The 12,499-nt window shown below is 42.9% G+C and overlaps 1 protein-coding gene across 1 annotated transcript in view; it reads right to left on the bottom strand.

Annotated features, from left to right (window-relative positions):
* Window positions 1-499, bottom strand: part of RFFL (ring finger and FYVE like domain containing E3 ubiquitin protein ligase) — a 26,895-nt gene extending 26,396 nt beyond the window's left edge. Inside the window, exon 1 of the mRNA XM_021710454.1 lies at window positions 417-499. The gene's annotated coding sequence lies outside the window, so the exon portion shown is untranslated. The remainder of the gene's footprint in view (window positions 1-416) is intronic.
* Between the last annotated feature and the right edge of the window lie 12,000 nt (window positions 500-12,499).

The raw sequence follows: 12,499 nt of genomic DNA, 5'->3' as shown, positions 1-12,499 counted from the left end.
CCTGGGGTAACTTGGTGAGACCTCATCTCTACAATAAATCAAAAATTAGCCAGGTGTGGTAGCGCACACCTGTAGTTCCAGCTACTTGGAAGGCTGAGGCCGGAAGGATCGCGGGAGCCCAGCAGGTCGAGGCTGCAGTGGCCGGGAGAAGCCACTGCACTCCAGTCTGGACGACAGAGTGAGAATCCAACTCAAAAAAAAAAAAAAAAAGTTATGAAACTATAAGTTACAATTCTAAAATGGTGACAGCCTACATGTTTAATAGGGACTAGCAGCTGGAAAGCCCAAGGTCTCTCTCCTCTGTGGTCAGCCAAAGCTTGGGTTTCCTGCCGCCTGAGGCACTAGGCAGGCAGGACCTGACACAGCTGATGACATCATCAACACAATAAGGAGTCACCTGTATCTTGAGAGCTCACCTGAAATTTAAAGTCATCTCTTAAACAGGAAGCCTGCTTAATTTTTAAAAATAAGTTAGTCTGGCAAGAAACTTGAACTCCTTTGAAGCTGTTTAATTTTTTTTTTTTGAGCTGGAGTCTAACTCTGTCACCCAGACTGGAGTGCAGTGGCTTCTCCCGGCCACTGCAGCCTCGACCTGCTGGGCTCCCGCGATCCTTCCGCCTCAGCCTTCCAAGTAGCTGGAACTACAGGTGTGCGCTACCACACCTGGCTAATTTTTGATTTATTGTAGAGATGAGGTCTCACCAAGTTACCCAGGTGGGTCTCGAACCCGCGGGCTCAGGCAATCCACTCACCTCAGCCTCCCAAAGCACGGGATTACAGGCTGAGCCACCGAGCACGGCTGAAGCTGTTTAATTTAAAACAAAATCAAGTTGCAACTGGAATTTTCCAGTACACCTGCCTGAGATATCCATGCTGACTTGGGAAGATTTTAAATGCTAGTGACAACACAGTGACCATAAGACAGGGAGACTATTGCATTTGTAGGTAAGCAACCTGCTGAGTACACCAGATTACCGACTGATCTCATCTATTGGATGTGGGACAACAAAGCATGTTCTCTGTGACACTGCGATTATTTCTGAGATATTGATTTTAGAATAAAGAATTCAAAAAAAGAATAAAGAATTCAGAATACCTAAGTACCTAAGTCACAGAGGAGACAAGTATATGGTGGAACTTTGGAACTCAAGGCCTAAATGAGAATAAACAGTCCTGCTGAGGTAGTACATGTACTGGACATAAACAAGGATATTTCACAGGCTGGAATTCAGTGGAAAAAAACATTTGCAAAGGCTTTACATCCTAAGAGACTTTTTCCATCCTCCAGGCAGTCCTCTGGATATGGGTAGTGGATAATGCATATTTCCTGGTAAGAACTTTATTTTAGAGCTAAATTTTAAGACGACAAAACAGTTGAAAGGGGAAGGAAAAAAAAGCTATTCCCAAATATGTTTTACTTTGGCTTGGAAATCAAACAGATAGACCTGACCTTAAATCTTGGCTCTAACACTGAATGAGTTTCAAAATAACAGGAATCAATTTGCCTACACCTCACAGGCTGAGGATAGAGGAAGTGCTCAGCATAAAAAGGGATCATATTTTTACTGGGCTTTGTCTTACATAAAGAGCAGAGGGCAGTGCTAGACATGAAGCCAATGGCAGGCATTATAAAAAAAAGGCACCAGCTAATGAGGTTTAAATGTTTGCCTCTCTCTAAACAAGCTTCCAGAGCCTCCTCTCACTCTCACTCTCACACCTCAGACTCCAGGGCTACAGTCTCCTCTCTCCTCCAGTTCCCAACTTATCCTTTAATATAAAGGATCGAAGCTTTAGGAGCAAGATAACCTTCTGTGCTATTACTTCAGGTGATAGACAAGGGGAAGACTGGGGGAGTTATTCAGGCTTGTGGTCCCCAGATCCCTTTTCATGGTGAGGACAAAGCAGAAGCATCACAAAACACCTAATGTGGGCCAAGTTAGTTGCTACATTTGCATAACTGTCTTATTTAATACAGCAATCCTGCAAAAGTCAGAATTAAAATGCTCATTTTGTGAATGAAGACGTTGGGCCTTGAGGGCTAGGTGGTAGACCAGGGTCACAGAGCTAGTGGGTAATGGATGTGAATCCAAGGTCTCTAATTTGAGGTCCTACAAAAACACCATCCACACTGTCTACCTTAGCACTAGTCATTCAAGAGCTTTTGGGTTGGGAGAGCAAGGTTAATGGCTTTGCCCACCCTCTTCTAAAGGCTTTGCCTAACCTCTTCTAAAGACACCAAAAAGGGGTACCTACTCACCAAAACAAACTTTCAACACCTGAACACCTTGTAAAAAGTACAATAGACAGAAAAACCATTCCTGGGAATCTCAAATTTTAATTTATACACCCCGTGTGAGTCATCTGCATTTCCCACTTTCTACACGTTTGAATCACTAGTGATATAGACCCTCAGCTTTCCAAAGCTAAAGCCTTTAGTTGATGTTTCAGTTTCTCTTCTTGCTCACCTTTGTTCCAGTTGAGGAGGTGTTTTCGACTTAGTTGTCTCAACTGCAACCAATGCTCTATTATCCTCCTTTGAATAAGTGTTTTCACTGGGTAACTATTTAATAATGAAAGGAAATCCTCAGCACCCAGGGCCTTACTCTCCCTTGAGCTACTCTGTTATTCGTTTAGTACCTCAAATGCCAAACTTATTTTGGCTTTAGGAATGACCCTCAAGAGATTCTGAGCCTGGACCACTAGTTCCCAACTTACCTCACTTACGTATCATGTATTTCCTCAGAGAAACTCTCCCTGCCACTGTGCTCTCATAGCGTCTCACACTCCCTATATCTAGAGTTCATTTATCAGACAATCTGTGTAGCACTGCTCTCTGCCAATACCTCTGGGGATTCCAAGAACAGGCAAGGTCCCTGAATCTCATGGTGATTACATTCTGGGTGAGTGAGCATTCTGCTAGCACTGTATCTAATCAAATGGCTAACAATTTGTATAATTCTTTTCAAAGTCGTTTTCTCTCATAGTTAGAGTGTGGAAAGTAAAACAGAAAATAAGAGCAAGTCTATTTCACAGCTTTATTCTCAGCCTTAATGCCAGATAAATGTGATCACCACATATTTGTTGAATTATTAATAATGATAACAGCAACAGAGCTTTTAAAAAAAGACAGAAATGCATGCTTGAAATCGCACAAGTATGATTCCAGGATGATCAGCAAATTAAGGATTTTAAATACATATAACCACAGGAATACTTTTTTTTTTTTGAGTTAAGAGTCTCACTCTGTCACCCAGACTGGAGTGCCGTGGCTGCTCCCGGCCACCACAGCCTCGACCTGCTGGGTTCCGGCAATCCTTCCGCCTCAGCCTTCCAAGTAGCTGGAACTACAGGCGTGCGCTACCATGCCCAGGCCCAGCTAATAATTTTTTGATTTATCGTAGAGATGAGGTCTCGCCAAGTTGCCCGGGCAGGTCTCGAACTCGCCGGCTCAGGCAAACCACTCACCTCAGCCTCCCAAAGGCGCAGGATTACAGGCTGAGTCGACCACAGGAATACTTTTAAGGAAGGCCTAAGAGTAACATACCTACCTCGGACATGCTGAAGATAATTGTCTGCTAAGATTACTTGAAAAACAAGAAAAGAATGGTAATAGACCGACCTTTCAAAAAGTAACCGAAAAATGTTTAAGTTGTCAGTTATTACAGCAGTAGAAAACCAGAAATGGAGAGCCTGGAAGAGGAACAATACCATCACCCCCATCTCCTCCCTGCATCAGTGGGCACAGAAGGCTTCACTGCCCTCACTATGGTTATGGTTTGGAATGGTGCTACAATGGGAACTGCAAATACAAATAAACACGAAAGCAACAAATACAGAAGTAAAATAAGAGAGAAAAGAATGTGAGCTATCAAAGAAACCGACCTCTCCTAGGTCTAGGTGGAGCTTTGCCTGCTGTTCCTAACTCAAACAGTCCCCATAGGGTAGAAGGAGAAGCACAAAAAGTGATGTAAGAAACAGAACAACAGAGGGTCTCAGAGCAGAAAGTGTTAAAATGACAATATAAATAAGGGGAAAAGGAGTGATATTTCACTTCCCACTAGCAATAAGTGAGCTCCCTTCCTTAAGTGGTAACTGTTGTAAACAACTGAAAAACATCCATAATAATCACAAGTTATAAATGTTCCTGGAAACTCCCTAGTTTCAACTAGTCTATGACAAATATCGGCAGAGGGAACTCAGCATCTGGCTATGAGGTTCAGGGAAAAGTAATTCTAACCAATGGAACGGTGCCAAAATATCACCCCCAGGGTCTGACCAATTAAATAGCTGCTTCTAGTGTGGAGTTTAGGAGAGATGACAGATTGAACACTATAGCAGGGAAACCTACATGTTTCATTTCAGCCCAGGCATTCTGCCCCAAAGGGCAAGTCAATCAGGAAAGAAAGCAGTTCAGAGTAAAGTCTTCTCACAACGCTGAAAACAGAATAAACGGACCTGCAGTTTAATTACACCAGGAGCCTTATTCCATCAAAACTGATGACAAAGCTCATCAAGAATAAAGTGACTCTGATCCCCCTCCTACTCTTGTACAGGAAACAGGATTTACCAGATAAGCTTCTCTGGACCTTCCAACCGAAGAAGCTGCTTTCACAAGATATTATCACAGTGACTGACTAAGGAAGGGGTAACCAGGATTTTTTTTTAAAAACTGAAGCCAGGGACTAGGTGAGGGGGCTTCTGGGACTCTTATGCCCTGGGAAAAGGCAGTGCTTCAGGACAGGAATGCTGTCAAGGCTCGGAATTATGCAATTTACCTTTCCAAAGTAGACTGCACAAAAATTACTGCAGCCAAACGTACTGTGGTGTGGAATGAACAGGACTCTAGATTCTGATGTTAGCTAAACCTTAATTTCCTCAAAACAATACAACCTGCTACACTGAAAAGATCACTTCAAGGATTAAAGAAATATATTCCAAAGCCTTTACCCCAGGACCTCCCATGCATAATGGGCATTCAATAAAAGTTAGATGTACATAATTTTTTTTTTTTTTTTTGAGTTGGAGTCTCACTCTGTCACCCAGATTGGAGCGCAGTGGCCGCTCCCAGCCACCGCAGCCTCGACCTGCTGGGCTCCGGCGTTCCTTCCGCCTCAGCCTTCCAAGCAGCCAGAATTACAGGCACGCGCTACCATGCCCGGCTGATTTTTTGATTTATTGTAGAGATGAGGTCTCGCCGCCCAGGCGGATCTTGAACCCGCGGACTCAGGCAATCCACTCACCTCAGCCTCCCAAAGGCGCGGGATTACAGGCTGAGCCACCGAGCCCAGCTTAGATGTACATAATTTAGCAAAAGTGTTTTTAAGGTTGTTTAAAGAGACAACATGTATCTGCTCTATCCCCTATCTGCTTTTTTTCTTTAGGCATGCCAATACCTTTAATCAGATTCAATCTAGTTTTCAAACTCCTCCTCTGAGAATTAAAAGACTCCAGGCCCCTCCCACCAGTTCTTAATTATATTAATATAATCCCTGGAAAAACTTCTCAGAGGTGGCCAGAATGGTTTAGCCTTCCTTACAGCCCAGGGTTGTTAAATCTCTTCCCAATTCTACCCCATGGCTAATGAGTTGGTTACTCCTTCCTCAGCAGTCCAGCCATTTTAGAATTTCTCCCTTAGCTCCTCAATCCTCCTCTGTCAAATTTAGAGAAGAGACCGGGCTTGGTGGCTCAGCCTGCAATCCCGTGCTTTGGGAGGCTGAGGTGAGTGGATTACCTGAGCGCGCGGGTTCAAGACCCACCTGGGCAACTTGGCGAGACCTCATCTCTACAATAAATCAAAAATTAGCCGGGCGTGGTAACGCGCGCCTGTAGTTCCAGCTACTTGGAAGGCTGAGACGGAAGGATCGCCAGAGCCCAGCAGGTCGAGGCTGCGGTGGCCGGGAGCGGCCACTGCACTCCAGTCTGGGCGAGAAGAATTAATATATACCTGTGGACTCCACCTGTGCCCATAACTGCTTGCACTGCACTGTAGTCAGATGGGATTTTGTGATAAATACAGGATGAATACAGACCAAGCACCCCCTGCCTCCTTTAGCTTGGTTTGATGTTTGATTTCAATCTGAAAATTATGCTGACTTTCTGAAATGTTTTCAGCTCCTGCCAAGATGTGATATGCCCAGTATCTAGCCCAAGAAACAGAAATGAAGATTTCCAGTTCGCCTCATGTCACACACAAACCCCTTTGTATTCTCACCATATTCTCTCCTTGCAAAGAGCACTTGTGCTCAACCTGATCTTTAAGGTTCACTCTTTGCCTGCATTCCACAACAAAGTACAAAATGTCTCATATTCACCACCCCTTGACAGACTCAAGAAAAAAGATATCTGTGCTGATATCTGTTGAATGTTGTTCTCACTACTTTCACACACACAGTGACTAGACACTATCCATGTTGAGATATGCTACTACTTTACCACCCTTTTGCTCCAGAATTACAAAGTGGAAGGACAGAAAGTCTTCTTTGCAATGTGGCAAGGATATGGAATGCACACACACACAAAATGATCAGGACCTTTACCTGCCTCATTATGGTTTGAGACTAGCAAATGGATCGCTTCTGAAATAACTCAGTGGTTGTTATAACCCACAAAGATCCCAAGATGATTCCCTGCAGGTGGTTATCCCTATTGCCAACCCAGCCCCTGATGAATGTAATAAAGCAGATTTCACGGTAGGAATGGGAAATGGGAAAAAATAGGAGTTGCTGGGACTTTACCAGCTAAGTGACTCCAAGTAAGTTACCTATTCAATCTCTTCTCCAGAGAACTTGCCAAAGAGTGAAACAATTCAACAGATAGCATTAGATCCAGCTCCCAGTACTCAAGGAGGATTTCAATTTAAAGACCAAAAAAAAGTTCACAAAGGCCCGGGAGTAATTTGTAAACCATCACATTCAGAAAACACTTACAAAAGCCAGGCTCAGTGGCTCAGCCTATAATCCCGCGCCTTGGGAGGCTGAGGTGAGTGGACTGCCTGAGCCCACGGGTTCGAGACCTGCCTGGGCAACTTGGTGAGACCTCATCTCTACAATAAATAAAAAAAAATTAGCCGGGCGTGGTAGTGCACACCTGTAGTTCCAGCTACTCGCAAGGCTGAGGCGGAAGGATCGCCGGAGCCCAGCAGGTCGAGGCTGCGGTGGCCAGGAGTGGCCACTGCACTCCAGTATCAAAAAAAAAAAAAAAAGAAAACACTTACAGTGTGTGCTAGAAACCATGGAACCAACAAAAGCAATCTATTATTTAACAGGATGGTGAATTATAGGCTAAAATGTCCCATTGTTATATATTTATTTATCTTTGAGTTGGGGTTTCCCTCTGTTACCCAGGCTGGAGTGCAGTGGCATGATCATATAGTTCACTGCAGTCTCCAAATCCTGAGTTCAGGCTATTCCTCCACTTCAGCCTCCCGGATAGGCAGGACTATAGGTGCACGCCACCATACTCGGCTCAGTTTTAAAATTTTTTTGTAGGGACAAGGGGTCTCGCTATGTTGCCTAGGCTGGTCTCTGACTCCTAGGCTCAGGCAATGCTCCCATCTTGGACTTCCAAAGTGCTGGGATTACAGGCATGAAGGCATGAGCCACCATACCGGCCCCCACTGTTACTTAAAAATTAACCAGCTGGGCATGGTGGTTCACACCTGTAATCCCAGCACTTTGAGAGGCAGAGGCGAGAGGATTATGTGAGCTCAGGGGTTCGATACCAGTCAAGGCAACTTGGGAGACCTCATCTCTACAATAAATCAAAAAATTAGTTGGGCAGTGGCGCATGCCTCTAGTTTCAGCTACTTAGAAGGCTGAGGCAGAGGATCACCTGAGCTCAGCAGGTCAAGGCTACAGTGACTGTGAATGTGCTACTGCACTCCAGCCTGGGTGAAAGAGTAAGATTCCAACTCGAAAAATAAAATAAAATAAAATGGGATCAAAGCTGGGGCTTGGTGGTTCACATGTGTATTTTCAGTACTTTGGGAGACAGAGGCAGGAGGATTGCTTGAGCTCAGGAATTCTAGACCAGCCGAGGCAACACAGAAAGACCTTGTGTCTAAAAAATATTTTTAAAAATTAGCTGGGCATGGTGGTGCCCTCCTGTAGTCCCAGCTGCATAGGAGGCTGAGATAGGAGGATTGCTTGGGCCCAAGAGTTTGGGGCTGCAGTGAGTAATGATCGCACCACTGCACTCCAGTCTGGGTGACAGGGTGAGATTCCAACAACAGCAGCAAAGAATAGCCAAACACGGATTGACTCTCACATCTACCAAAAGAAGCAGATCAGCAGTCAATTTAATGGCTTCATTTTATAAATTACATGGATACAATATGGTGAAAGCTAGGAAAAACCACCATGTACCAGGAAGAAAGACTGGTCCCTAGAAGAAAGATGTGCATATAAATAAAGACAAGGGCAATAAAGGACTAGATATGCTGGCTTCTTTTCTTTTCCTTTTTTTTTTTTTTTGAGTTGGAGTCTCTGTTGTCCAGGATGGAGTGCAGTGGCACGCTCACGGCCACCCCAGCGTTGACCTGCTGGGCTCTAGCAACCGTGCCACCTCAGCCTTCCAAGTAGTCTGAACTATAGGCGCACACTAGCACGTCCGACTAATTTTTTGATTTATTGTAGAGATGAGGTCTCACCATGCTGCCCAGGTTGGTCTTGAACCCGTGGGCTCAGGCAATCCTCTTGCCTCGGCCTCCCAAAGTGCTGGGATTACAGGTTTGAGCTACCACACCCGGCCGCTGACTTCTTTTCAAACCAGAAATGGAAACTTCTTCAGCCAAGCTCAAATACTGTAAGTCCTGACTTTTTAATAGCACCAAGTTTCAAAACATAGGTACAAGTTACAGTAGACAAGCACATCCTGTTTGCGCTTGACTTCCTGTTGTGGGTTATCTGATCTCTTTACACTGCTGCTCCCTAAGCCAACAGTGTTAGACCTTCGACAAAAAGAGAAGCTTTCATATCTGCCACCAACGGGACAGTATTTCAGTGACAATAAAATACATCATTCTATGAGTCAGGTAAAAGATTCGCCTAACAAGCAATCACGACTCTTTAAGACACTTTCTGGATTTCCCATGCTTCATACTGACATCTGACCTAGAGTAAGCAATTAAAAACTTAATACAAATAGTGCTGAGATAAGGAAATTAAGTCTAAAACAAAACTTGGAATATGAGAGCTGGGAAAAAGAGCAAGAAAAATGAGAAACATTGTAATAATTAAACGTTGGCTCCCTTTCAAATGCAGAAGGAACAGATTTCTGTCAGCCAGTTGGCCCTGAGCAGATTCCCAGAAGGGAGTGACTAAGACAGTTAAACAGGCCTTCTGGTGAATATTGCCCCAAATTCAACCTGCTACCAACCCAACAGAGCCTACTTTTTGACACTGCAAAAGCCATCAATTTTAAAGACCTAAAGCCTCCACTCCATGTGTAACTTCCATTTCTTTCAAAGAGCTGGTTGTTTCCCAGGCCACATTCAATTTTAGGAGTAAACACCAGGCAACACATACCCCAGTTTCTATGGACAAGTCATTTTGTCTCTTTGCATGTTTTCTCATCTGGAAAACAAGAGAGTTGAATAACACTAATCTCTAATGCTTTTTCCAGCTGTAGAAAAAAAAAATCAAAGATTCGATATTAACAGTTAGCGGAAGCGTCTGTGGCTTCCTGCATTATTTATTTGGTCAAATAAGGTACCTCTTACATCCCACATCCCACAGTGTGAATAAATGCCTTATCTACTTCCCCAGTATCCAATTTTTTCCCCCTTTTCCTTTCTCTTAAAACATGGATCAGAAAATTTCCCACTTGAAAGCAATATATTGATAAGCCTTAAGTACTGTACTTTACACATTTTTAAAAATTACAATCTTAATATAATCACCACTCGATTCCCACAGTGGTCATATGATTCACAGACAGAATAGAGACAAAGAAGGATGGAGAGAATCTGACCAGCAGCACATGACACACCCACACAGTGACTGCTAATGGGGAAAGAATGAAGCAAAATCTGGGTTAAAAAAAAAAAAGGGAGTGGTAAGGACAAGCTCAATGAGTCAGTGCTAGAGAAAACACTGCAAGTTTAACAGAAAAGGAAATGGGAAAGGAAGAAAAAACCAAATGAGAGGGGAAATCTAAACCAATGAGCAGAAAATGTATTCATCAGATAGACATCGAATGCCTATTCTGTGCAGGGAACTGTACTATATATGCCAGGGGAAATACAAAGGTCAATCAGATCTGCTCAGTGAGATTACGGTTTAGTAGGAGAGATAAAAGCATGTACACAAATAACTGAAATATATGGCAGAAAGTGTACTGTGCCATAAAGGAGGCATAAAAGAGAATTCTCTGCTATGAGACTCAGAGGAGGAAGTGATTATTCCCAGTGAGGATTCATGGCAAGAATGACATTCCAAACCAAAAGCACAATAGAAACAAGGGCACCCAAGTAGGAAATCAAGGACATGCAGGTACAGTAACTGCATTTGATTTGAGAAATAAGTGAGCATGAAAGGAGGGATAGTATTAATAATAATGGCTAGTGATCCAGAGAGTCATGTCTAAATTGGATAGCTGGACTGAAGCCAGATTAAGTATTCAGAAATCAGCCTTAGAATCTGAATTTAAGTTCAGTGGAAGAGGAAGGGGAGGAATTGACAGACTAGGAGCCAGATAAAAAACTCAAAAACTTAACCCATAAAATTATGATAATAAAATCAACACAAAATCAATGTGTAAAGGCTGGGCATGGTGGCTCATGCCTGTAATTCCGGCACTTTGGGAGGCTGAGGCAGGAGGACTGCTTGAGCCCAAGAGTTTGAGATTAGCCTGGACAACATAATGAGACCTCATTATTACGAAAAAAAATTATTTAAAAAAGACTCAATGTGTACAGATATGTAAAGTATCTCCAAAGAGACAGAATGCCTTCCAAGCCAAAAGCAAGAAGGCCAAAAAGGCTTGTAGATGATTATATCAATATACAGGTATTTAAACAAAGAATCTGACCATGATCTGGAGAAATCTAGAAAAAACAGAGGGTTATTTGACTCTAGAACGGCCCAGGGCAGAGAAATACTGGAGCTAGGTGACATATCACTTTCTCTATAGTGAAACAAAGTTATCTCATGAAGCTTGAATGGGAACATCATATAGTAGCAGCTAGGGATGTGGGTTTCTAGAATCAGAGGGACTTGGTTCAAATCTCAGTTTAGCATTTTACCAGCTTGAACAGAGCCTTAGTTTCATTGGTAAATTAAGGATAATAGTGCCTACCTGCAGGAGGATCACTGGGAGAATGAAATGCCCTACTGTATGCAAAGTACTTAATACAATCCAGCATCTGGAAAGCAATCAATAATCTTAGCTTTTTTATAATTATTTTCCCCCATAAACCATTATATCTTATAAATCCATGCTCACCTCGCAAGCTTGATATTAAATGTGATTTCCCAGATCTCTTAATATTGAAAAGGAATTATCTTAGCAAATTCCAGAATCCTGTTAACAGAAAAGGAATCCTTCACTATAAAATAAAAGTGGCATTCCATTCTGGGCTCCGTCGCTGAAGTCCAAATACAATCCTGTTTCCAGGACTGATCATTTCCACATACTCAACAAAATACATTTTGTGATCCAAAACTAGACCTAGAACATAGTGACCAAAATCCTGAGGGGTCTTCATGGGAAGCTAGATGGGCACCCCCTTGGTCAGCCCAACCTAATGCCACCCTTACTCCACAAGAAGCCAAGTATAATGCTTTCCATACCCTCCACTCTTCGCCTCTTCCATACACTTAAATCACTTTATCTTACTCTCAAACCTTGGTGAAGCACTTTATCTTACTCTCAGACCTTGTAAAGGTCAAATATCCTGTCTTAGCCATTACTGCATTTTCCTCTATATCCCAATATACCTTGCATCAAACAGAATTACAATGAATACGTATTGCAAGAATGAATTTCAAACACAACTTTGCTTTAAAACACAATCCACTGCAATCTACCATTCCTGCAAGCCTAGGCCTCATTCTGATTTTTTTTTCACATCAGACAGGTAATGCGCTGGCGTCGTCATAACAAGGTTTGAGGGAGGCGTATCTCACACATGAGCATAAAAACTCAATCATCGTGCTTATGATCTACAAAAGGATGACCTTTCTAATTTACTGAACTCTTATTCTATGCTTTGCTTCCCTCTCCTCCTCTCCCCCATATCTCCTGCCACATTATTACAGAAAAATCAGAAGACTTTAACTGGGTTCTCAACAAATTCATACAACTGGGGCTAAGCAATCACAGGGCTCTGAAAATCTTTTATTCAATCTAGTAGACAGGAAGATAGGATGTTCCAAAGAGCAGTGTTGTGCAGGGTTTAGGAGCATGGGGCCTAGAGTCAGACCAAACTCATAGTCTCCTTTTTGTATGACCCGTCAAGGTGATTAACTTCCCTAAGCTTCATTTTCCTCTTCTGTAAAAT

This window comes from Carlito syrichta, unplaced genomic scaffold, assembly GCF_000164805.1.
Source record: "Carlito syrichta isolate Samal-C Ts95f unplaced genomic scaffold, Tarsius_syrichta-2.0.1 Scaffold78498, whole genome shotgun sequence".
In the NCBI taxonomy this organism is placed as follows: Eukaryota; Metazoa; Chordata; class Mammalia; order Primates; family Tarsiidae; genus Carlito; species Carlito syrichta.
The sequence above is the reverse complement of the archived record's forward strand: the minus strand, read 5'-3'. Positions and strand labels throughout refer to the sequence as shown.